Source organism: Glycine soja, chromosome 3 (genome assembly GCF_004193775.1).
Source record: "Glycine soja cultivar W05 chromosome 3, ASM419377v2, whole genome shotgun sequence".
NCBI lineage: Eukaryota > Viridiplantae > Streptophyta > Magnoliopsida > Fabales > Fabaceae > Glycine > Glycine soja.
Window position 1 is genome coordinate 6,684,385 of NC_041004.1, and position 24,819 is coordinate 6,709,203.

Sequence of the window (24,819 nt, forward strand, 5' to 3'; positions counted from 1 at the left end):
TTAAAGTGAGATAGTCCCAACACATTCATTTTCATCACCACTAGAATCCATTACATTCTTATTTGGAGCATGGGAATGCTCTATTTTTTCATTCATTGGTTCATATATGAGATAAATTGTTGTCTTGTAAACAGTTAATTTGCTCCAGAAGACAACAACAATTTGCACTTTGTTTCCAGGCTCTATTTTTTATAGTAGCCCGTGCCACTCATCATCTTCGAAGGAGACTAATGCATTTCTCTTATAAAGTTGGATGATGGCCTTTGAGTGATTTATCACCAACAAATTTTTCAAACCATCTGAAGTTATATTTTCCTGGGAAGAATAATGGACATGGCACATCATTTTCTTCAAGTTACGCCCTTTCACTTGAGGGATTTCAAATGTCACGGATGAACCTTTGCTGTTGAAGGTTAACCAATCTGGATAGCTATCACCGGGGAGTAAGCAACCAACACCATCACTAGTAGCCGTATTCTGTAAAAATGAAGATATATGCTCAAAAGTTTATCAATCAATGTATTAGTACCACCATATAATTAATTTAACAATTTAAGATATAACAAGATAATAACTCATTTTCTCATCATTTAAAATTATGATCTTGATTACCCAAAAACTACTCAGAACAATCATAAGTATGAAAAGTAAATTGTTAAAAAATAATTTAAAGTTATGCATAAATATATTTGCTTGGATAATTTAAACAAAATCCATTGGTCCAAGTAAGAGTTCCATACCCGTAACAAAATAAACATAAAATGAATAAAAAATAGGTCTATACCAACCGAAAAAAACAATGAAAAGTGAGAGAACATTTTCAATTTAATATTGAATTTTATATTGTGACAATAATAAATTGTACCTCGCATTAAAGTATATATTTTTTTTAAATTACCTAGCATTAAATTAAATATGCACTTTGAATATGATAGCAGTTATTGATGAAATAAAGTATATACAAAAAAAGATGTTACTAGTACCTCACATTAAAGTATATATATATTTTTTAAATTACCTCGCATTAAAATATGCACTCTGAATATGATAGCAGTTAATGATGAAATAAAGTACATATAAAAATGATGCTACTAGCACTACACTTAACTAATGTAAAATTCAGATTTATGTTGGATTTCGTGCTCTTACCGCAATGAAAGATTGACTAACACGTGGTACAACTAATTTTAAGACTAAGATGCCAAGAGAGATGAGAGAGAAAGTAAGACAGAGAGAGAGAGAGCCTGAGAGGGGATGGGAGAGAGTTAGGAGCAACAAGGAGAGGAAAAAGAGATACACTGAGAGAGTGAAAGGGGAGCCCCATCGGAACCAGCCCTAGAACGGAAATGGACAACACTAGGCTCGAACCATTTGGAGGGATCAGACTGAGATAACATCCTACTATTTCTCATGATTCTCCGACGAAGTATCCGAGAAGGATTTGTGGAAACACTTCAAGAAGTAGGGAGATGTCAGGGAGGTATTCATACCCAAACAATGAAACAGGAATGGAAGGAGGTACAGGTTTGTCAGATTCAAGTGTGTGGAAGATAAGCGCTTGCTTGAGAGGCAATTGGACAACATCATTGTCGAAGATTTGAAGCTATATGTTAACCTCCCACGCTACAGAAGACTGAGGGGAGGAAAGCTGAAGGTAGAAGAGAAGAGACAGGTGCAAGGAAACGGGAAAAAGTTAACAGAGCAGTGCCATTCTCAAAGAAGTGGAAGAACAGAGCATACGTCTTATGCGGAGGTGGTTGCGGGGAAGAGAAGGGTAGCACATAGCAGCGATGGAGGGCTATCGTCAGTCTACCTCGAGCCCGCAGAGGAAGTGTTGAAGTGGTTGAATGATGCGTAGGTTGATAGGATGTCGAACCCAGCAAATTTTGACAAGGTGGAAGACGAGTTGAGGTGGGATTATGGCATGGATATCTCAACGACGTATCTGGGGGATGACATGGTCCTAGTATTCGAACTGAACGCTGAAAGAGCTGAACAACTGATGAATGAGTTTGGCCACAGTATGCTTCCCCTATTTTACTCGACGCAGAAATGATTGTCGAATCTGCGTCTGGGCTATCGATTGGCCTAGGTACAGTGTTGGGGGATCCCTACCATAGCCTGGGAAGTGCCGACCATCAAGAAGATCCTGGGGGTAATGGAGGACGTAGTGGAGATTGACGAGGAAGTGGAGGAACGACGGCGGATGGAAAGAGCAAGGGTGCTCCTCAAAACACCATGGAAGCCATCCATTCAGCACACCTTCAGCGTGCATATCGGCACAGAGGTGTACGAAGTTCAAATAGTGGAAGAAAGAGCCCCATACGTCGACTCGTGGCAAGGAGCAAGAAGGAGTGGGATGCTGTCGTTGGATGATATAGATTCCGACAGGAGCCTAATGGAATCTCCGGCATCGGTGAGGTCACAAGGACGGACTTTCAAAATCACGACAGCGGACAACGAGGAGCGGCCAAACACCACCGCTCCATACCAGACGGGCTCGCGCTCCCACGACGACGACGACGTAGGGCATGCATCGCCTTTACCCAATGGTCGTTGGAATTTCAAAGACCCAGCAGGTAAAGGTAATGTCCCGCTGTCACATGGAAAAAGCCAGAAAGAAGGTGCAGTGGAGGCCATGGGGGGTAATGCTGTAGAACGAGAAAGGGGAATCTCGAGGGGGAGTGAGTTATCCTTGCCATATTAGGAAAAGCACCAAAGAAGATTAGGGGATGTTGGGAAGGGGAAAGGGGCTGCAAATCAGGACAGCGACACTGAAGAGGAAAGTGGGTCAGTGGGGAGGAAAGGGCAAATGGCAAACGAATGTAGTGAGCTGCAGAGGGGGTCACGTGAGCACCATGAGGAAAATTTAAACTCAAATGATATGAGCCTTACTAAGCACACCCCCCTAGAAGCCCAATAAACAAAGTTGTTAACACACAAAGCTGCTCTTTAGACACAGCTACACCCTGGAAGGTGTATTTCCGAACCAGGGGGTGCCACAAGCAAGCGAAGGAAGGCAAGGAAATTAAAGAAGCCCAAGCTCTTGGTATACCACCAGAAAATATGACATTTCAATGCCGAAAAAATACCAATCAGTTACAAAAACAGCAGAGCATGGGCTGCAATGAGAAGATGCCACAAGACCAACAAGAGAATGGGCAAAGTGGAAATACAGAGAAGCAGTATGTTGAGGAGCACACAGCCTTAGGAGAAAATATGAGGCACGAAGTAGCTACCATTTGGGATTTAGCAAAAAAATTGGGGGTAAATGAAGAGGAAGAAAAGGGGAGGATGGTGGAGAAATTAATGGCAATGGAGGAGAGAGACAGGAAACTGGCAGAGAAAGTGGGGAATATGAGCCTTATCTCATGAACATTGTCACATACAATGTGAGGGGGATAGGGAGGGGGGTGAAATGGGCAGCAATAAGGAGGCTGATAAAAAAAGGGAATGTAGATTTGATATGCATCCAAGAGATCAAGAAGGAGATAATAGAGAAATCAACGTGTCAGGCACTATGGGGGGGGTCCAGCGGTGTCCTAGGAGTTGCAGTCGGCAGTCAACTCAGCTGGGGAATCCTATGCATGTGGTGCGACAAAAATTTCAAATTAGAAAGGAAGGTCAGCGAAAATGGGTTCATCTTGCTGACAGGGCAGTGGATTAAAGAGGCAGTGCAGGTTCACATTGTAACCATGTATTCTCCATGTGACATACAGAAGAAAAGAATCTTATGGGGTGCCATCAAACAAATGAAATCAGCAAACCATGGGGACCTATGGTGCATTTTGGGAGATTTTAACAACATTAGAGATCCTGCGGAAAGGGTAGGAGTTTACCAAAGGACGATAGAAGAGAGTAGTAGAAAAGAATTTAATGATTGGGTAGATGAGCTGGAGGTGGTGGAAGCGCCATGGGTAGGAAGAAAATTCATGTGATTTAGACCCAATGGAACTGCAAAGAGCAAGCTGGATCGATTCTTTGAGTCTCCAGACTGGCTCACAAAATGGCCCGGAAGCATACAACAACCTTTGGACCGCAATTTTTCTGATCACTGCCCAGTGTTGCTTCGGTCCAAGTTTGTAGACTGGGGCCCAAAACCATTCCGGATCCTTGATTGCTGGCTCACAAACAAATCCTTCAGTTCAATTGTGCAGGGGTGCTAACGAACCCACCAGCAAAGAGGATGGGGCGGATTTGTGTTGAAAGAAAAAATAAAAAGATAGAAGGAAAGGTTGAAGATATGGAATAAAGATCAGTTCGGTGATACCTTTAAGAGATACAAGAAGATTGAGGGAGAACTGAATCGGATGGAAGTGAACACCATACATAGACAGCTGTTTACTCAAGAGGTGATAATCCGAAAATAGCTTCAACAAGACTTGTGGATAGCTGCCCAGTCACATGAATCTTTACTTCGACAGAAAGCAAGAGCCAGATGGGTGAAAGAAAGGGATTGCAACTCCCGCTATTTCCATCTGTTGGTTAATGCAAACCGAAGAGGCAATTCTCTGCATGGACTATGGATTGATGGAGAATGGGTTGAAGAACCGGTAAGAGTAAAAGAGGCAGCCTGCCTATTTTTCCTACACAAGTTCCAAGAAGAAGAGCATAATAGACCCCACTTAGATGGTATTGAATTCAAGGCCATTGACCATCACCACAATGACATGTTAATAGGAAGATTTTTGGAGGAGGAAATAAGGGATGCAGTTTGGGGATGTAGGAGCGAGAAAAGCCCGGGCCCAGATGGAATTAATTTCAAATTCATCAAGAGATTCTGGCACATACTTAAACCGGATGTTCTGCGGTTCTTGGATGAATTCTATGTAACTGGGATTTTTCCAAGGGGATGTAACGCATCCTTCATTGTCTTAATCCCTAAGGTGATCAACCCACAATTGTTGGATGAGTACAGACCCATCTCACTCATTGGATGCATGTATAAGATAGTTGCCAAGTTGTTGGCCAACAAATTGAAGAAGGTTATGCCATTCATAATAGACGAAGGCCAATCTGCATTTATAGAGGGGAGGCATTTGCTACAAAGTCCAAACGAGGTGGTGGATGAGGCCAGGAGAAGTCAGAAGCCGTGTTTAGTTTTCAAAGTGGACTATGAGAAGGCATACGATTTGGTATCAAGGGATTTTTTGGTTTATATGCTAAGGAGAATGAGCTTCTGCGCCAAATGGATTCAGTGGATTGTGGGATGTCTACAATCCTCATTTGTATCAGTTCTGGTAAAATGGCAGTCCCTCGGCTGAGTTCTCACCACAAAGAGGCCTTCAGCAAGGGGATCCACTAGCACCTTTCCTCTTCAATATTGTGGCAGAGGCACTGAATGGATTGATGAGAGAGGCCGTCAAGAGGAATTTATACAAGGGATTCTCTATGGGATCAAACAGAGTTGATGAAGGATGCGAATGACACTATTTTTTGGAGAGGCTTCACAGGAGAATGTTAGGGCGATTAAGGCAATTATGAGGATCTTTGAACTTGCATCAGGCCTTAAGATTAATTTTGCAAAAAGCTATTTTGGTGCATTTGGTGTGCAGGAGTTATGGAAGTCTGAAGTAGCCAGTTGGTTGAATGGTAGCTTGATGTCCATTCCTTTTGTCTACATAGGAATACCTATTGGGGAAAATCTGAGGCGGGTCAAATGTGGGATCCCATTATAAAAAAGTGTGAGAGGGCATTAACTAAGTGGAAGCAAAGACACCTGTCCTTTGGGGGGAGAGTGACTCTTATCCAGTCAGTCCTAATTTCTATTTCTATATACTTTTTATCTTTTTTCAGGTTACCTAAGAAGGTGGAGGACAAGTTAATCAGCTTGCAACTCAGATTTCTATGGGGAGGAGGTCTAGATAAAAACAAGATTGCGTGGATCAAATGGGAGACAGCTTGCCTACCAAAAGAAAAGGGGGGTCTGGGCATGAAGGATATAAACACTTTCAATCTTGCTCTGCTTGGTAAGTGGGGGTGGCATCTATTTCAGCATGAAGGGCAACTGTGGGTAAGGGTAGTGCAGTCCAAATATGGTGGGTGGAGGGGACTGGATGAAGCACATGGGAGTAACAAAGAGTCATTGTGGTGGAGGGATCTAAAGATTGCTTTTCAAACTTCACAACAGGGAGAGGAGCTCCAAAAAGGGATACAATGGAAGCTGGGAAGTGGAGATAGGATCAAATTCTTGGAAGAGGTGTGGATAGATGGAGAAGCTTCACTGGCAACAAAGTACCCCAGATTGTTCGTAATTTCATGCCAACAGAACCAATTAATCCAGCAGATGGACGGTTACAAGGACGAGGAGTGGGAATGGAACTTATCATGGAGGAGGCCATTGTTCGACAACGAGATAACAATGGCTACTAATTTCCTAACAGATATCGAGAGGAAGACAATACAAAGAAATAGAAGGGATGAATGGGTGTGGAAGGAAGATCAAAGTAGGCAATACACGGCACGATCTGCGTACAACCTAATGAGGGGGGCAGAAGTTGAGGGGATACAGGATAGGGCTTTTGAGGAGCTGTGGAAGTTAAAGGTGTCAATCAAAGTTGCAGTATTTGCTTAGAGGCTACTTAGGGATAGGTTACCTACTAGAGTAAATTTGCACAGGCGACAAATAGAGGTCACGAATAGGAGCTGTCCATTTTGCGGAAATATGGAAGAGGAAGCGATCCTCCATATTTGGTGGGAATCATCATCATGGTTGAACATCTCTGGAGCTTTCCCGAAAGAACCAAGGCAACATTTCCTACAACATGGTTCCATATCAATTGATGGGATAAGGATTACTAGATGGAAGTGCCGGCTGTAACATGGACCATTTGACAGCAGAGGAATAAGATCATCTTCTCCAATGACTCCTTTGATAGCAACAAACTGATTGACGAGGCATCCTTTCTATTGTGGACATGGCTGTCCAAGTTAGAGAAGGACTTTACAATACATTTTAACCACTCATCTAGCAATATTAGAGAAGGATTTTTGTATTAAAAAAGTTAAGTCATATAGGCTAGTTTATGGCAAGGTGTAGCCTATTTGGTTCCTCTCTAGACTCTATTTAGTCTGATTTGGAACCAATTGCATGGCCATCCAAAACTATGTATTTCAGTACATCTGGTATTCAGTTTCATATATATAAATATCTATCTTTGCTGATAAAAAAAAAGATTGACTAATACATGATTAGAAGATAGTTTTAATTACTAAATACTCGTATCGCAACTTTCTTTCTTAATTAATAACTAACAAAGTGTTCCTTTCAGCAAGACTTTATTTTTTAATTTGTCCTTCCAGGCATAACTAATTCCTAAACAAAATTACAAAAGTAATTAAAGCTAAGACAACTACTAATAGCAAAATATATGATGACTGTCAAAAAAATCTATGTTGGTGTATGATCATTTTAAAATGACATGTTTATATATATATATATATACCAACAACGTATAATAGTATACACTTCCACATATAATTGATATATTAAAAATAGTTCTATTGACAAAAGATAAGGAAATTAGATACTTAAGAGAGAAATTAAGGGTAAAACCTGTAAAATTCTCTGTTTCAGAATATTGGTGACCTGACAACTCGTTCCCATTTGAATTAAAAGTGATCTCCTGAAATTTTTTGATCCTTTGTTGTGTACTTGATAGTTGCATTCAATTGATGTTAAAACATTCATATTATGCATTTGGGATGTGGCTGCAGTTGATTCCAATTCTTCAAAATTTGTGGCATATAAAGCATCCAAAATATTTGCAGCATCTAGAGAAAGTTGAAGTTCTGAGCCACACTCTATACAAAGACTTTGAAGCAGTGGAAGGTCCTTGGAAATATATGATAGATGATTGGAACTACTATTTGGCACGTCTAAAGAAACGAGAGATGACACATCTAGAAATGTTTGAACGCGGGATGTGAGAATATTTGTTGGTGACATCCAAGACCAAATGATTGAAGGAAACACATCACGTGAGAATCCTTCATAGCCGCACAAAGAGATATATCCAATTCTTTTTGATCTAACTATTGAAAATGGCACTCTTGTTATTGCAGTCTTATCCGCAATAAGGGTTGTCAAAGACTCCATTTGTTCCAAATCCTCTTCTAACTTGTCAATCTTTAAACATCCTGAAAGAATGAGTGCTTTAAGAGATTTCAACTTATAGATACTTCTTGGAAGGTTTCGAAGGCTAATACAATCTTGAAAATTTATTAGAAGAACTTTATTGAGATGTCCAATGGTATAGGAAATCACAGACAACCTTGGACAATCTATGAGTAATAGCTTTTCAAGATTAGGCAAATTTGAAAAGTCTGGAGTCTCTGTTAAATAATGAGAATGACTGAGATTAAGAATTTTCAGCTTCTCCATTACCTACAAGAAAAAAAACAAGCATACAATAGATAAAATTAAAGTTAGAGATAAAACTCAAAACGTAAATAGATGCAATTATATTGTGTTACGAGCATCTCAAGTAGAAAGTAAAATATTTATACTTGTGGAATGCCATTTGTTAGTGCCAATATATGAGAACAATTAATAACAATCATTATATTATAATTAAAAATAATAGATGATTGAGATTAAAATATTTGAAAATTTAAATTTAATATAACTATTAGATCTTTAAAAAATTTATCGAACAAATCACATTTTAGAGTATCTCAATTATTATTAACAATAATTGAAATGTTGTAGGATGTGATTTATTTGATAAATCTTCTAGAGATTTAACGATTATATCAAATTTCAATTTTCAAATATTTTAATCTCAATCATCTATTATTTTTAATCATATTCTAATGATTATTATTAATTATTGTTACGTGAAAAATTATTCTCACCGAAGTCGTGCACTCTCTATATATAATTTGTTTATGAGCATTTTATGGCTTCTTTGATCAATTAGTAAAAATTGCAACTCTACCTTACCTCTCCTTTGTTTTTATTATATTTAATTATTTGAAGAGGATGTCATAAGCTCGTCTCTTATGTTTAAAAAAAAAAACTATAATATAAGTTCATAATAAACATACAAAATCTGTTTGATTAGATAAAAGATAATCTTAAAAAAATTGAATTTTGATAAACATTGAGTGTAAAATTTTTAATTTAATGTATCAAGATTTACTCTTACCTAATCAAATAAGACTTTATTGTAGTTATATCAAAGTTTCATACATACAATCATTATCAAGAATTCTGATTTTTTATATGATGTGGCAATGGATTTTTTTTATATTGGTTATGCATGTTGACGATATCACTACAAGAGGAAAATATTTGTAAACTTTAGCATTGGAATTAAAGTTCTAATGCATCATTAAATGGTGATATCACAAGTAAAGAACAAAATAGCCATAAAATTTAACATCAACACTACAATGTATACACTATCTATTGTAACATAGCATTGACTTAATTCAGGTCAAATAATCGCAATAGATTGCATATAAATTTATTTGTGTCAGCTATGGCAACACAAAAATGGGAATGCTTCAAGGTTTAGATTTGTGCTTGCATGGTCTAACCTACACTATTAGCACGAATTAAGTCAACACTAAAATTAACATAATCTAATTTGACACTAATAAATGCCGTCTAGTGAATACCACAAAGACAGGTGGACTCATAATAGTGTCTTCTAATTCAACTTAGTTGGCACTACTTAGTGTTGACTCAAGCACAATTTTTTTTATTGCTAAATGTTCATTTAGCCTCAATTTTTGTGGTTTAGCATCATTTGTTTTGCTAAATGTTCATTTAGATATTTTAGGATATAAAAAAAAATTTGGTATCCTGATCATTTCCTTTTTTAGGCTTTACTAGGTTTACCGTATAAAAGGGAGGCTAGAGCTTGTATTAGAATATGAATATATAAATGTTCATTTTATTTAAACTTAATTATCAATTTGATCTCATTATTTATTTAGAATATTCAATTAGGTCTTTTTATTTTTAAAATTTTCAATCAAATTCTTTATTTTTTTTTCATAAAATGTGTCAATGTGATTCTTTTCAAGGAATTTACAACTTAACGTCATCGTCAGTCTCAATTGGACAAAAAAAATCACATTCAGACATTTGAAAAAAAATAAGACTTGATTGAAACTTTCAGAAATAAAATGACCTAATTAAATATTCTAAATAAATAAAAGCTAGGAACATATTGATAATTAAATCTTTTATTTAAACTTAAACTTTTACAGAAAGTACTACCAATATAAGAGAGGCTAAGAAAAACATAGATGAAATTTGTCTAAAAGTACTATATAGTGAAATAGTATTAATATTTGAGACAATTTAAATTACATCCATAAAGAAGAGAAAGAAATACTCATGAATTGCAAAAAACTAAATTAATACCTGGGCTTCTTTCCACAAAAGATTAACATTGCTGTTTTCTAGCTCAATGGAAACTAGACTTCCTTGATAAAGGTTTGTTGGTATGCATGCTAAAGGAAATCCATGCCAACAAAGCCATCTAAGATCTTTGGAAAGATACTTGAAATCTCCAACCAATTGTACACCAGCAAGTTGAAGCAACCTGAGTTTTTTCATCTCCTTAAAAGCTTTAGTGCTCAAACATTTTGTATTAGTTCTTGGTAACTTCGAAGCCAGTCCCTCAATAGCTTTTGTTCCTGATGATAGAAAAAACGAAAGGGTAAAACATGCGTAGCTAAAAAGATATATGGTAGTTAAAACTCTTGTGAGAAAACCCATCATTTGTTTTAGAAGCTAAGAAGCAAAAACCAATTCACAACCAAACCAATTTTCAAAATTCTTGTGACAATCAATCGCACAAATGAATATTAAGAACTGACTCATAAATGTGTTAGTTGTATCCATTAGCTTTGGATATTTTAAATAAAAAAATAATAGATGGAAGTCTTACAGTTTCTTTTGATAATACATCAAGCGCATCTTCATGAAACCATAACCTACTACGCTCCTCAGGCTCCATTGGTGTTTTTGAACGAATGATTTCTCTTCCCATGTCTCGCAGCAAATCATGCATTCCAAGCTTGTTCTTATAATCTACAGTTACAAGGCCTCTTTCTACCAAGACACGTATTCCATTTTCTGCACAAAGCCCACAACCATTTAATATATGTATAACATCATGCCGGTCCTTTCTTGTAAAGAAACAAGCTATATCAAGAAATATTCCTTTCTCTGTATCACCAGTTAAACCATCATAGCTTATTTTTAATTTCTCTTGTACTTAATCATTAGGAATTTTCTTGAGTGTCTCCAATACATTTTTCCACTCTGTTACCTCCATATCAAACAAATACTTCCCAAGGACTTCAAGAGCTAGTGGCAATCCCGAAGAATAAGCAACTACATTTCTAGAAAGTTCAATAAAATCTACTCTTGGACTTGCTTGCTTAAATGCATGCCAACTAAAAAGCTCAATAGATTCGTCTTCATTCATTCCTTTCATTCTGAACACTTTGTCAACTCTTCTCCCTCTAAGTATATGCATATCTCTAGTTGTGATTATTATTCTACTCCCTCAACCAAACCATTCACGATTTCCACACAAAACATTCAATTGATGCAATTTATTTACATCATCAAGTATAAGGAGTACCCTTTTATTGAGAAGTCGTTCTTTTAACATAACTTTTCCTGAGTCAACATTACGTATCTTTGTGTTTGTTTCTTTTCCGATATCAAATAGAAGTTGTTCTTGTAGATATACTTGACCAGCATCTTGCCCCCAAACTTCCCTAATACTTGCGAGGAAGCTTTTTACCTCAAAATTGCGGCCAATCTTGATGTAAATGGCTTTTTCAATAGTTGTTTTACCAATGCCTCCCATCCCCCACAACCCGAGTAGTAGAACACCGTTTGATTGTTTTTGGTCTAATAGTTCAATCATTTCCTGGACTCGTGGTTCTACGCCGACTGGATTATCAGCAACAAACAACTGTCTTGTCTAACAAAGGCGCAACGTTTTCAAAAATAGTTTTGATAGCCTCACTTTCATTCCTATAATAAAAAACATAATAAAAACAAAGAAAAGGTGTGTCCAAATATGCATCAAAATTTAATAGAAATTTGAGTAAAAAGTTATAATTGTATAAACATCTGTTCTCCATTAGGTTCATCCATTGCATGGTGGTACTTACTAACATATCTATAAAATATATATGACAAAATGATAAATCTATTATAGTTCTTAGAGTGTGTTTGATTCTGATTTTATTTTTTGATTTTGAAAACTTTTTTCCCCAACATTTGTCAATACCTAATATTTAGAATGGGAAAAATAAAGTTACTGGAGGAAGAAGATGAAGCAACAAAAATAAGAAATGTTTAAATATAATTTTAGTCCACCTGCAATCTTGGTCCTCCTATTTTAAAATAAAGACATTTGATCTATTTTTTTTTTTTAAAATCCTCAATTTCTGTATATCTTTGAATTTTGCCTACATTTATTTCATTTACTTTAGTTAATTAAAACATTTTTATGGTACCATAAATCAAGACTTTACATCCAGGGTTTCATTGAGGATTTTTTTAAATAGATGAACAAAATATCTTTATTTTAAAATAGATAGACCAAAATTATAGGAGTAATTAACTAAAGAGAAAAATCATAAATTGTTCACTTTCAATTTTAAAAACTAAAACCAAGATTATTTTTTAAAATATCCCAAATTACTTTTATCAAACATTTTGTTTTGTTATTTAAAAACAAAAAATAAATATGTACAATAAGCAGACAAGCTCTTGTTTTTGTACTAATTTAAACAATGTTTGCTTTGATGATTTCCTAAAAATGCAGTTAACCATCATTATTGATATCTAATTAATTATAAATATTAGTTAATTTGAAATTTATGTTTATATTGTTTTAATCTCCCTTTGAAGGCTTCGCTAGGGTTTCTCTAGTTGAGAGCTGTAAGGTTTTTCTCAAATCTCAGACAATTGTTCTTGTCTTTTCTCAGGTCTGGCTACTTGAACTTCACAAAATAAAGAATGTGAAAGATGTTGATTTCCAGGAGGAGGGGGAGATAGTCAAAATACCTGAAGTGGGAGAAAGGAGTAAAGATAAGGGTTTTTGGTTGGTGGGAAAGATTCATACGAAAGAATCTTCCAATGTGATGAAGGCGTTCAAAGACAAAAGGTTTGAGTGAAAGAATCTTCCAACTACTAATAGCAAAAATACACAAAATATTACCCAGCTAGGGGGAATTTACATGAGTGTGGGTCACAAAGGTTTGGAAATTTGCCTCAAAAATCAAAAGGCTTTGAAAGAAATTGTATAAGATTCAATGCATCCCCCGAGTCAGTTTCTTAATAAACACAAAAGTTGAGATTAAAGGTGAGTTGGAGGAGCTTTTAAGGCTTGAGGTGCTTTGGAAGCAGAGGTTTAAGGTGGAGTGGTTGATGTGTATGGATAGGAACACAACTTTCTTTCATAGAAAAACATCCCAACGAAAGCAAGTCAATATCATAAAGATTCCGGATGATGATGGAAATGTGTATAAGAATGTAGAGGACATTGGTGAGGTGTTAACAAAGTATTTCTCTAATCTTTTTACCTCTTCTCTGCCTCATGGAATGGCGGAAATTGCAAGCCTTGTGGAGGGGAGAAATTATGGAGAGATGTGATCCTTCCTGGATGTGGAGTTTTCAAGAGAGGAGATTTATGCAGCCTTAGAGTAGGTGTACCCCACCAAAGCTCCGGGGCAAGATGGCAATCCAACTTTATTCTTGTTAAGATGTGACTGTTGAAACTGTCTAACAAACTATAGTAGATAAGATTTTTATACTATTTTTTAGAAAAAATAAAAGTGATGTTGACTGATAGGATAAAGCAATTTTGATCCTATTCTCTAGGCATGATCTGTTAGTGGTGTTATCTTTTTGTTAGTGATGTTATCTTTTTGTTAGCAGTTACTTTCTTTTCCATGTTTTTAAATACGTTGCTTCGTATCAGAATAAAACAAGCCTTTGCAGTGTCAATTTCTTTCTTTACGCTCCCTTTCATTCTTTAATATTTCTGCTTGCTGTTATTAACAAAAAAACAACAAATTGGTATCTAGAGCTCTTATCTTTAAGGGATCTGTGAGTTGAGAGAAATCGTAATGGAGGGAGAAACATCATACACAACAGGTTCACCACCAATTTTTGATGGTGAGGAATACGAATTATGGGCTGCAAGGATGACCACTCATCTTGAAGCTTTGGATCTTTGGGAGGCAGTAGAAGAAAACTATGATGTTCCTGAACTACCTTTAGATCCAACGGTGGCTCAGATGAAGAATCACAGAGAAAGGAAGACCAAAAAGGCTAAGGCTAAAAATTTCCTTTTCTCTACTGTGCCAAAAATTATTTTTACAAGAATTATGAACTTCAAGTCTGCCAAACAGATTTGGGATTATCTCAGATCAGAATATCAAGGCTGTGAAAGAACCAAAGGCATGCAAGTACTCAACTTGGGCAGAGAATTCGAGATGCAGAGCATGAAAGAGACTGAAACAATTAAAGGCTACGCTGACCGGCTGTTAGGCATAGCAAATAGAGTGAGGCTTCTTGGGAAGGACTTTCCTGATGAAAGATTAGTGCAAAAAATCCTGGTCACTATACTCGAGAAGTATGAATCAAAGATATCAGCATTGGAGGAGTCTAAAGACCTGTCAACCATCACCTTGGGAGAACTCATAAATACTCTACAAGCCCAGGAGCAGAGAAGAATGATGAGACAAGAGGAGGCGGTACAAGGTGTGTTTCATACGAAAGCACAAAATTCAAGAGGTGGCAAAGACAAGAAGAACAACAAATGGAGGAACAAAAAACCAGAAGGCTCCAACAAGCAGCAAGGTGAGACCTTTCCTCCTTGTCTGCATTGCAAAAAGAAAAATCATCCTGAAAGAAAATGTTGGTGGAGGCCAGATGTCAAGTGTAGAAATTGTGGCAATATGGGACATGTAGAGTGAATATGCAAGTCCAAATCAGAGGAAGCAAAGGTGGTTGCGGAGGAACGAGAAGATGAGCAACTCTTTGTCGCAACATGCTTTGCCACAAGCAATAGTTCCAGTGATTCATGGTTAATAGACAGCGGCTGCACAAACCATATGACCAATGACCTGAACCTCTTTAAAAAACTTGACAAAACCATTGTTTCCAAAGTAAAAATTGGAAATGGTGATTTCATCTTAGTTAAGGGAAAAGGGACTGTTGCTATTGAAAGCTTGACAGGTTTGAAATATATCTCTGATGTCTTATATGTGCCTGACATTGATCAAAATCTACTTAGTGTTGCTCAGCTTGTAGAGAAAGGCTTCAAAGTTATATTTGAAGAAAATTGGTGCTTGATCAAAGATGCAAAAGGAAAAGACGTATTCAGGGTGAAAATGAAGGCTAAAAGCTATGCTCTAAATCTAATGGAGGAAAAGCAAATAGCTTTTTCAAGCATGACCACCAATGTTGAACTATGGCACAAAAGGCTCAGACACTTCCATCTTGCTGGACTTTTATACATGCAAAAACATGCCTTGGCGAAAGGTGTGTCAATGCTTGAAGACAAGTTAACCGATTGCGTGGCTTGCCAATATGGTAAGCTAGTCAGAAAACCATTTCCTCAATCAACTTGGAGAGCAACTCAAAAGCTACAATTAGTTCACACAGATGTTGGGGGACCTCAGAGAGTATCATCTTTAAATGGTAATAAATACTATATTACATTTATTGATGATTATACTAGATTTTGTTGGATTTATTTCTTTAAATCCAAGACTGAGGTTGCTAATATTTTCTGGAAATTTAAAGCATTGGTGGAGAATCAAAGTGATTGCAGGTTGTAAACAATAAGGTCTGACAACGGGAAGGAATACAAAAATGATGCTTTTGATAAATTTTGTGAAGAAGCTGGCATTGAGCACCAACTCACCATACCTTACACCCCACAAAAAAATGGTGTGAGTGAGAGAAAAAATAGAAGTATCATGGAGATGACACGGTGTATGTTGCATGAAAAGGAGTTGCCAAAGGAGCTATGGGCGGAGGCTGCAAACACTGCAGTATTTTTGCTGAATAGACTACCTACAAGAGTTCTGCACAAAAAAACTCCATTTGAAGGCTGGTTTGGTTACAAACCAGATTTACAAAATCAAAAAATCTTTGGTTGTGTTTGTTTCTCTTATGTTCCACAGGTTAAAAGGAACAAACTTCATAAAAAGGCAGAACCCGGAGTTTTCATTGGATATAACAACACCTCCAAAGATTACAGAATTTTCCAACCTCAAAATGGGAAAATTCTTGTGAGTAGAGATGTCAAATTTATGGAAGATCAACAATGGAGTTGGGATGAGCCAATAAGGAAGCAGTTGCCAGAAATCCCACAGTTCCTTGATGATGATGTAGATGACATTCCTGTCAGAGGTACAAGATCTTTATCTGAGATTTATCAAAAGAGTAATGTAGCTATCCTAAAACCTGCAGAATTTGAAGAAGCTGAAAAGGATGACAAGTGGATAAATGCTATGAAGGAAGAGTTGAAAATGATCGAAAAAATGACACGTGGGAGCTAGTGGATAGACCTCAACACAAACAACCTATAGGGGTAAAATGGGTTTATAGAACCAAACTTAATCCAGATGGTTCTATAAATAAATACAAGGCCAGGTTGGTGGTGAAAGGCTATGCTCAGGTGTTTGGAGTGGATTTTTTAGAAACCTTTGCTCCAGTTGCACGTCTTGATACAATTAGAATGCTACTTGCCTTGATTGCACATAAAAGGTGGAAAGTTTATAATTTAGATGTAAAATCTATCTTTCTAAATGGTTACTTGTAGGAGGAGATTTATGTAGAGCAACCTAAGGGGTTTCAAATCAAAGGAGAGGAGCAGAAAGTTTACAAGTTGAAAAAGGCATTATATGGTCTTAAATAGGCTCCTAGGGCCTGGTACAACAGGATAAATGATCATCTTCAAGATCTTGGATTTGTCAAAAGTCCAAGTGAGGCTGCATTATATGTGAAATTGGTAGATGCAAATTTAATCATTATTATTGTCTATGTTGATGATTTACTTGTGACAGGAAGTGATGAGAAACTCATAAAGGAGTTTAAAGCTGAAATGCTTAAAGCATTTGAAATGACAGATCTTGGCTTGATGAGTTTCTTTCTTGGAATGGAGGTGAAACAAGATCATGATGGAATCCTCATTCACCAAAAGAAGTACGCAAGGGAAATACACAAGAAGTTTCATATGTAGGTTTGCAAAAGCACTACATCTCCAATGAACCAAAAGGAGAAATTTAGCAAGGATGATGGAGCTGATAAAGTTGACGAAATGCATTACAGAAGCTTGATTGGTTGCTTAATATATCTTACTGCAACCAGACCTGACATTTTGTTTACAGTAAGTATACTTTCAAGGTTCATGCATTGTGCTAGTGAAGTTCATCTTCAAGCTGCCAAACGAGTTATTAGATATGTTAAAGGCACTTTAGACTATGGTATAATGTACTCTCATTCTCATAATTTTAAGCTCCATGGATATTTTGATAGTGACTGGGCAGGTTGTATTGATGACATGAGAAGCACCTCTGGTTATTGTTTTTCCTTTGGTTCTGGAGTCTTTTCTTGGTGTTCTAAAAAGCAAGAAGTTGTAGCTCAATCAACTGCAGAAGCAGAGTATGTAGCTGTTGTTGCTACAGTGAATCTGTAGAAGCAAATGACTTTGATGTTTTGATGATGATCATGATGATTTGATGCAAATGCGCTTTTCAAGTTTAATTCAAGACAATGATTCAAGAATACAAGACACAACATCAAGATGATCACTAGTATTTTAGGAAGGGAATTCCTAATTGAAATAGCAAAAGGTTTGGCCAAGAAATTTAAGTTAAAAAGTCTTTTTCAAGAGATTTACTCTTTGGTAATCGATTACCAGAGGATGTAATCAATTGCCAGTGGCCAAAAATGATTTACAACAGCTATTAAGAAATTTGAATTCAAATTTTAGACTTTGTAATCGATTACACAATATTGGTAATCGATTACCAGTAGTTAATAAACGTTTTAATTCAAATTTTAAAACCTGTAATCAATTACACAAATCCTGTAATCGATTATCAAAGGAGATTTTCAGAAAATTATTTCTAAGAGTCACATCTTTTCAAATGGTTTTTACATGGCCACCAAAGGTCTATATATATGTGACTTGAAACACGAATTTGCTCAGAGTTTTTCATAACAAAAAGTCTTATTCTCTCAAAGAGCAAAAACATTTCATCCTCTTAAGAATTCCTTGGCCAATACACTTGCAATTCAATAAGGAATTAATTGAGTGCTCAGATTGTACAATCTATCTCTTTCAAGAGAGATTTATTCTTCTCTTCTTTCTAAATTCTCAAAGGGGATTGAGAGACCGAGGGTCTCTTGTTGTAAAGAAATCTAAACACAAAGGAAGGATTGTCCTTATGTGTTCTGAACTTGTAAAAGGATTTTACAAGATAGTGGAACTCTCAAGCGGGTTGCTTGGGGACTGGACGTAGGCACAAGGCTCGTTTCCTATTATTGATTGTCGAGGATGACGACAATCGCAATGAACCCCTAGACCAACCAATCATTATTGATTCGATTCCACCCTTTATTCCTTTTTCACCTAACTTGTCACATGCACAAATTAGAATCTAGCTAGGTCTGACAGGCCAGGGTTACCATGTTGATCGACAGGAGCAATACCCACAATTTCATCCAAACACGCGTGGCTAAGTTCCTTGAGCTCCCGATAATGACAAATTCTACTCTATAGGTGACAGTGGGTAATGACACCACCCTTCCTTGTGATCAACTTTGTCCAACACCGCCTTACACCTTCAAGGCTATGTCTTCACTGTCGACTTACATATCCTCCCCATTAGTGGTACGAACATTGTTCTTAGAATTCAATGGCTCAAATAGTTGGGACTCGTCATTACAGACTATGAAGCGTTAAAAATGCAATTCAATATTGTCAGACATTCCATTACACTCCGTGCGAACGCCCCAACAATCCTTGAGAACTTTTCTTCACTACAACTCAAACGCCTCATCCAATCCCAGTCATCCTTTGCTTTTTACCATATCGCCATCTCACCATCTCCTCAAGTTTCCTCACCCATTTCTCTCACTCATCTGTTACCAGACATCCACACCCTCCTCAATAAAGACTCCTCCCCCTTCCAAGCACCCACGCTTCTTCCCCTAACCTGAAACACAAACCACCAAATAAGCTTATTACCCAACACCACCCCCGTGAATGTCCACCCTTATAGCGAACCCTATCGTTTTGTTTTTAGCAAAACCTTATGTCTGCATTTACAATGATCCTCAACCTATGTCAATAAATTGTAGGCCATCACTGGCGCCGTCCACAAATGGCGGCAATATTTACTAGGCATTCATTTGTAATACTCATAGATCACAAGAGTCTCAAGGAACTCATGTGTTAGGTGACTTTGGAACTACTGGTGTATTTGTCTAAGTTGTTGGGGTACAATTACTCCATCCAATACAAGTTCAGGAAATTGAATGTTGTCACCGACGCTCCGTTGAGAATCCCAGAACTTCAATCCGATCATTGCTTCATTCTGTCGATGCCAAATTTTGCATTTTTAGACATGTTGCACGACACCCTGCACGCCAGTGATACCTTCCAATCATTGGTAAGTTCAAACAAACTCTTCTTCCTAGCCTAACATCAAGTTGTTGGGAAGTGTCACATCGCCTGCCTCAGTTCTTGGGGTGTAGCTTATATATCTATTGGACAACTTCACTTAGTGTCAATTGATTTTAAGTTGAAATCTAACATGGTATCAGAGCCTATAGGTCATCTTAGTTCTTGCCTATTCTAGTAGACTCACCTGTATTGGCAGACATCTATGGAGGGGGGGGGGTGTTAGGAAGTCACACATTGCCTACTTCAGTTCTTGGGGTGCAGCTTATATATTTGTTGGACAACTTCACTTAGTGTCAATTGGTTTTAAGTTGAAATCTAACACAAATTGCATATTAGACTCCTATTTTTTCTTGGGAAAATTCGATTAGATCCACTCAACCCATTCCGCTGCATTTTACTGGAAGAATACCACACAACATCTTTAGGGGGCCATATGGGATTTGCAAAAACCTTGCATCGCCTTCAAGAGAATTTTTATTGGCTGGAAATGCACAAAGAGATACAAAAATTTGTCCGCCAATGCGTCATTTGCCAACAAAACAAGTATGAGACCAAACAACCAACTGGCTTGCTCCAGCCCCTCCCGTCCCGACGTCTGCTTAGGAAGATTTATCATTAGATTTTATCATTGGTCACCCTTCATCCCACGGGTATACTACCATCTTGGTGGTTGTCGATTGCTTTACAAAGGGTGCCCACTTTGGTGCCTTTCACTCCTATTTTACAGCTTAAAAGTTGCTTCCCTTTTCATGGATATGATCTGTAAGCTCCACAAGTTTCCGTGGAGTTTGGTTTAAGGTAGTGACCCGATATTTGTTAGTTAGCTCTGGCGCGAGCTATTCAAACTTTGTGGCACCAAGCTCTGCATGAGTACCTCATACCATCTAGAGCAAACAGACTGACTAAGGTTCTTAATCGCATTTTGGAACAATATCAGAGGAGCTTCGTTCATGATGAACCAGCTAAGTGGTATCAATTCCTTTCCCTCACAGAATAGTCCTACCACACTTCTATACACTCCACCATTGGCACCACTCCGTTTGAGGCAACTTACGACAAGCCTCCCCCCTCTATTCCTCAATATTTGCTGGTTCCTCACACAGAGGCAATGGACCACATCCTCTCCACTAGCCAGAATCTGCTATCATCCTTAAAAACTTGTCTTTTGAAGGCCCAACATAATATGAATATTCATGCAGACAACAAGCGACGTGATATTTCCTACAATGTTGGTGATTGGGTGTATGTTGAATTACGTCCTTTCCGTCAAACTTTTGCTTCTCTTTTTGGTTATAATAAGATCTCTAAACGCTACTATGGGCCTTTTCAAATTTCTAAGAAACTTGGTAAAGTTTCCTACCACCTGACCCTCCCTCCATCATCAAAGATACATAATATTTTTCACTATTCTTTACTCAAACCCCACCAGGGTCCTTTGGTACATGATATAGAGCCTCTTATTCCTTTGATAATTAGCCACTCATTAAACCTTTGAACCTCTTGGATAGAAAATGGGACGATAGCACTTCACCATCCACACAGATGGTCTTAGTTCAATAGAATGGGTTCACCTGAGGACACTTCTTGCAAAAAATGGAATGATTTGCACGCAACATTCCATCTTGAGGACAAGGTGTCTCTCCTGACGATTGGTGATGATAGCATACCCAGGTCACGCCCCAAGAGGACACCCACTCACAAACCCCTACACCTTAAGGATTATGCAGATGTCTTGGATAATATCCTTTGTCGGGAATTCCACTATCAGAAAAGTTTGTTATTAGTGCATGTCTTTTATTATTGTTAGTTTCTTAGTAGTGCAAGTTTGTTAGGAAAGGTTGTTAGTTGTTAGTTGCACGTGTGTTTCTTTTGCACACTCCTGCGCTACCTGTAGGGATAGGATCAGCCAATGATTGGCTTGTAAGCACGATAAATAGGACTGCAAGTCAGTGCAGAAAATAATGAAGAGCGTTTTCCACTAATTCTCGCTTTCCTTCCTTTCTTTTCTTAGGAGGATCCTTGGCCTCGAACACCAGGATATTAGAGGGCTCAAACAGAAGATGTCAAGAGAATATGGTTTGCATCAAATGTGGGTGTATATCCGAGCTCTGCCATTTCAAATTTCAATGCTTGGATGAGTGAAATTATAGCTTTAAGCAACCTAAACTTCACAACATGGGTCTTTGAATTGATTTGGGTACTGTGGAAGAGAAGAAACCTCTGGGTTTTCTCATAGAAGGAATTGCTGCCAAGACAAATTATAGATATAATGGTCTCGTTGGCATAACATAAAATATAAATGCATAGCAGACAAAAAAACCAAAACATCAGTTGGAATCCTCCCACAGGAAATCAAATCAAGGTAAATTTTGATGCATCTATAAGATCAAAAGTTGGTACAGGTTTCGGAGTTGTGTTCAGGGACAATGTTGGGAACCATTTGGCCTCATCCTGCCTCTTTATTCCGTATTGCTAAGATCCTCTCATTGCAGAAGTGATAACATTCAGGTGGGATATTAAGACGTTGGGGCACATGTGTTTTATAAACACCATATTTGAGACTAATAATCATCTTCTGCATACGGCATGAAAGAATCATAGAAGACATGATTTTTCTTACCAGGCAGAAATTCTGAAGGATTATGAAGCTCTAACGAATAGAAGGAGAAATCTGCTTTTAGTTTCACAAAGAGGAAAGGGAATTTAGTGGCTGATAAATTAGCTTAGTTTTTAATTTTCTTGAAATGTACTGGCTCGAGGACGCTCCTCACCAGATTTTGGCTCTTTTAGAATCAGATGCTATTGCCTTTGGCAACTTTGCTTCAGTTCAATAAAAGAAAATATTTATTTAACCTTAATCTTTTCATACTTTTTTATAAACACTAAATTGCCATAATTATTCTTACTCTGCCAATCTGCCATGTATATTAACTCTCTTTCCATCTTTTAAATATTTCCCTTTCTATAAAATGCTTTAAACATGACCTCTGAATAATAAAAGTAACGAGAAATATTTCCCTTTCTATAAAATGCTTTAAACATGACCTCTGAATAATAAAAGTAACGAGGAAAAAACTAACAAAGGATGGTTGATTAATTTGTTTAATAGCCAATTTAAAAATTGTGCAACTATGGTACTATGATACATAAACATTTGAAGTATTAAAAAATGTTGAGTATTAGATGAAGAAATGTGAGAAGGCAGAAGTGTTTCATTACCTGGAATTTAGGACTACAATCCCTGAGATACTAGCAGCCTCACGAAGTACCTCTGCCCAACGTTTTGCGAACTCTTCAGCAACAATCCTCATACTGTTACTTCATACATGTTATGAATTTCATAAATGTTATTTTCAAGAGACAACTAAAACGATTAAAGAAAAACAAATGGATAATCCATACAAAGTTGCTTTATACAGTTGACTATCTAAACCGGCTATAGCAGGTTATAACAAACAAATAAATTCGTTGAACTGGTAACCAACTAATATATGTGTAATATCCCCCCTCACACTGTGGGTTGGAAAATAGCAATCGATCCCAGCTTGAAAACAAATTTCTGAAAATGCTTGAGATGTAAACTTTTGGTGAAGAGGTCTTCAGTTTGGTCAGCGGTGTGTATGCTTGGTCCTCTCATGAAAAACGGGTTTGGTTGCAATGTGCAAAGCACTTTGATTGTCGATTAGATCACCGATTGTTTGGAAAAAGTGATGGAGAGATCTTGAAGAAGAAAAGGCAACAATTGCAGCTCACAAGTAGCTGAAGCTAAGGCTCGATATTCTGCCTCGGATGAGGACTTTGCCACTGTTGGCTGGTTCTTGGATTTCCAACAAACCAGTGACTAAGTCTCCCAAAAAGAAACAATAACCAGTCATAGAACGCTTAGTATCTTAGTATCGAGACATCCACCCAAATCTGTGTCACTAAAACCAGGGAGATGTATTATACATGACACAGGAAATTAAGAAAAGTCCTTCTCCAGGATTCCTTTTCAAATACCAAAGTACGCATTGGGCTGCTTGATAATGACTCACTGTTGCAGGGGCTGAAAATTAACCAAGTCGTTGGTCAGCATGGGATATATCTGGATGAGTGAAAGTCAGGTATAGGAGGCGACCAAAAGACGACTATAGCTTTCCACATCATGACAAGGACCCCTATCATCTTCGTGAAGTCTCAAGGTAGGTTCAGAAGGGGTGCTTGCAGGTTTGGCACTGAGAACACCATAATCACTTAAGAGATCGAGACAATATTGGCATTGGCATACAGAGATACCTCTTGATGAGTGAGAAACTTCAAAACCCCCAAATTGATTATCTAAAATCTGCTTGAACTAAGTGATCATATCAATAGAATTTCCAACAATGACTATGTCATCTACATACACGAGTAGTAAGAGAATCAACTGTGTGATGAATAAAAAAAGAGTGATCAACTATAGAATGTTGAAATCCAAGTTGGAGAAGCAAGAAATTCAATTTCTCATACCATTTGCGGCAAGCTTGTTTAAGTCCATAGAGTTACTTAACAAGCTTGCAAACCTTATTCTTTCTTGACACTTAAGGAACTTGCATATACACATCTTCCTTTAGATCCCCATGGAGAAATGCATTATTGACATCCAATTGGTAAATGAACCAATTGTTGATAGATGCCAAAGCCAAAAGCTCGAACTCAGATTATGTTTAGCTTTGTCATTGGAGAGAAAGTATTAAAATAATCACACCCTTAATTTGGTTATAATTAACTTTTTCCCACCAACCGAGCCTTGAACCTAGCTCTCAATAGATCCATCAGTTTTCCTCTTAATTTTGTACACCCATTGGCGGCCAATGGGCATAACATTGGCAGGGACAGATCTTGCTGATATTCCCGAGCTGCATCCAAACGTAGGCAACGGGAATATCAGCTGATATATGATGTAGCTGATATTCCCGAGAGGCGTAGGCCTACTGCCTCAGCCCGTAGGCAACGGGTTCATCAGATGACTGCGGATGCACGTGATATGGTTGAGGATGTTGCTGACATGATTGAGGATGTCCCTGATCTGGCTGAGGAGGTACCTGAGATGCGTGCGGACGTACAGGGCGCTGATGGTGCTGAGGGGTTAGATGCTGATGATGCT

At 37.5% G+C, this 24,819-nt stretch overlaps 1 pseudogene; it reads right to left on the minus strand.

The window, feature by feature from the left end:
- Positions 1 to 23,614, minus strand: LOC114404884 (annotated as a pseudogene).
- Positions 23,615 to 24,819: the final 1,205 nt, after the last annotated feature.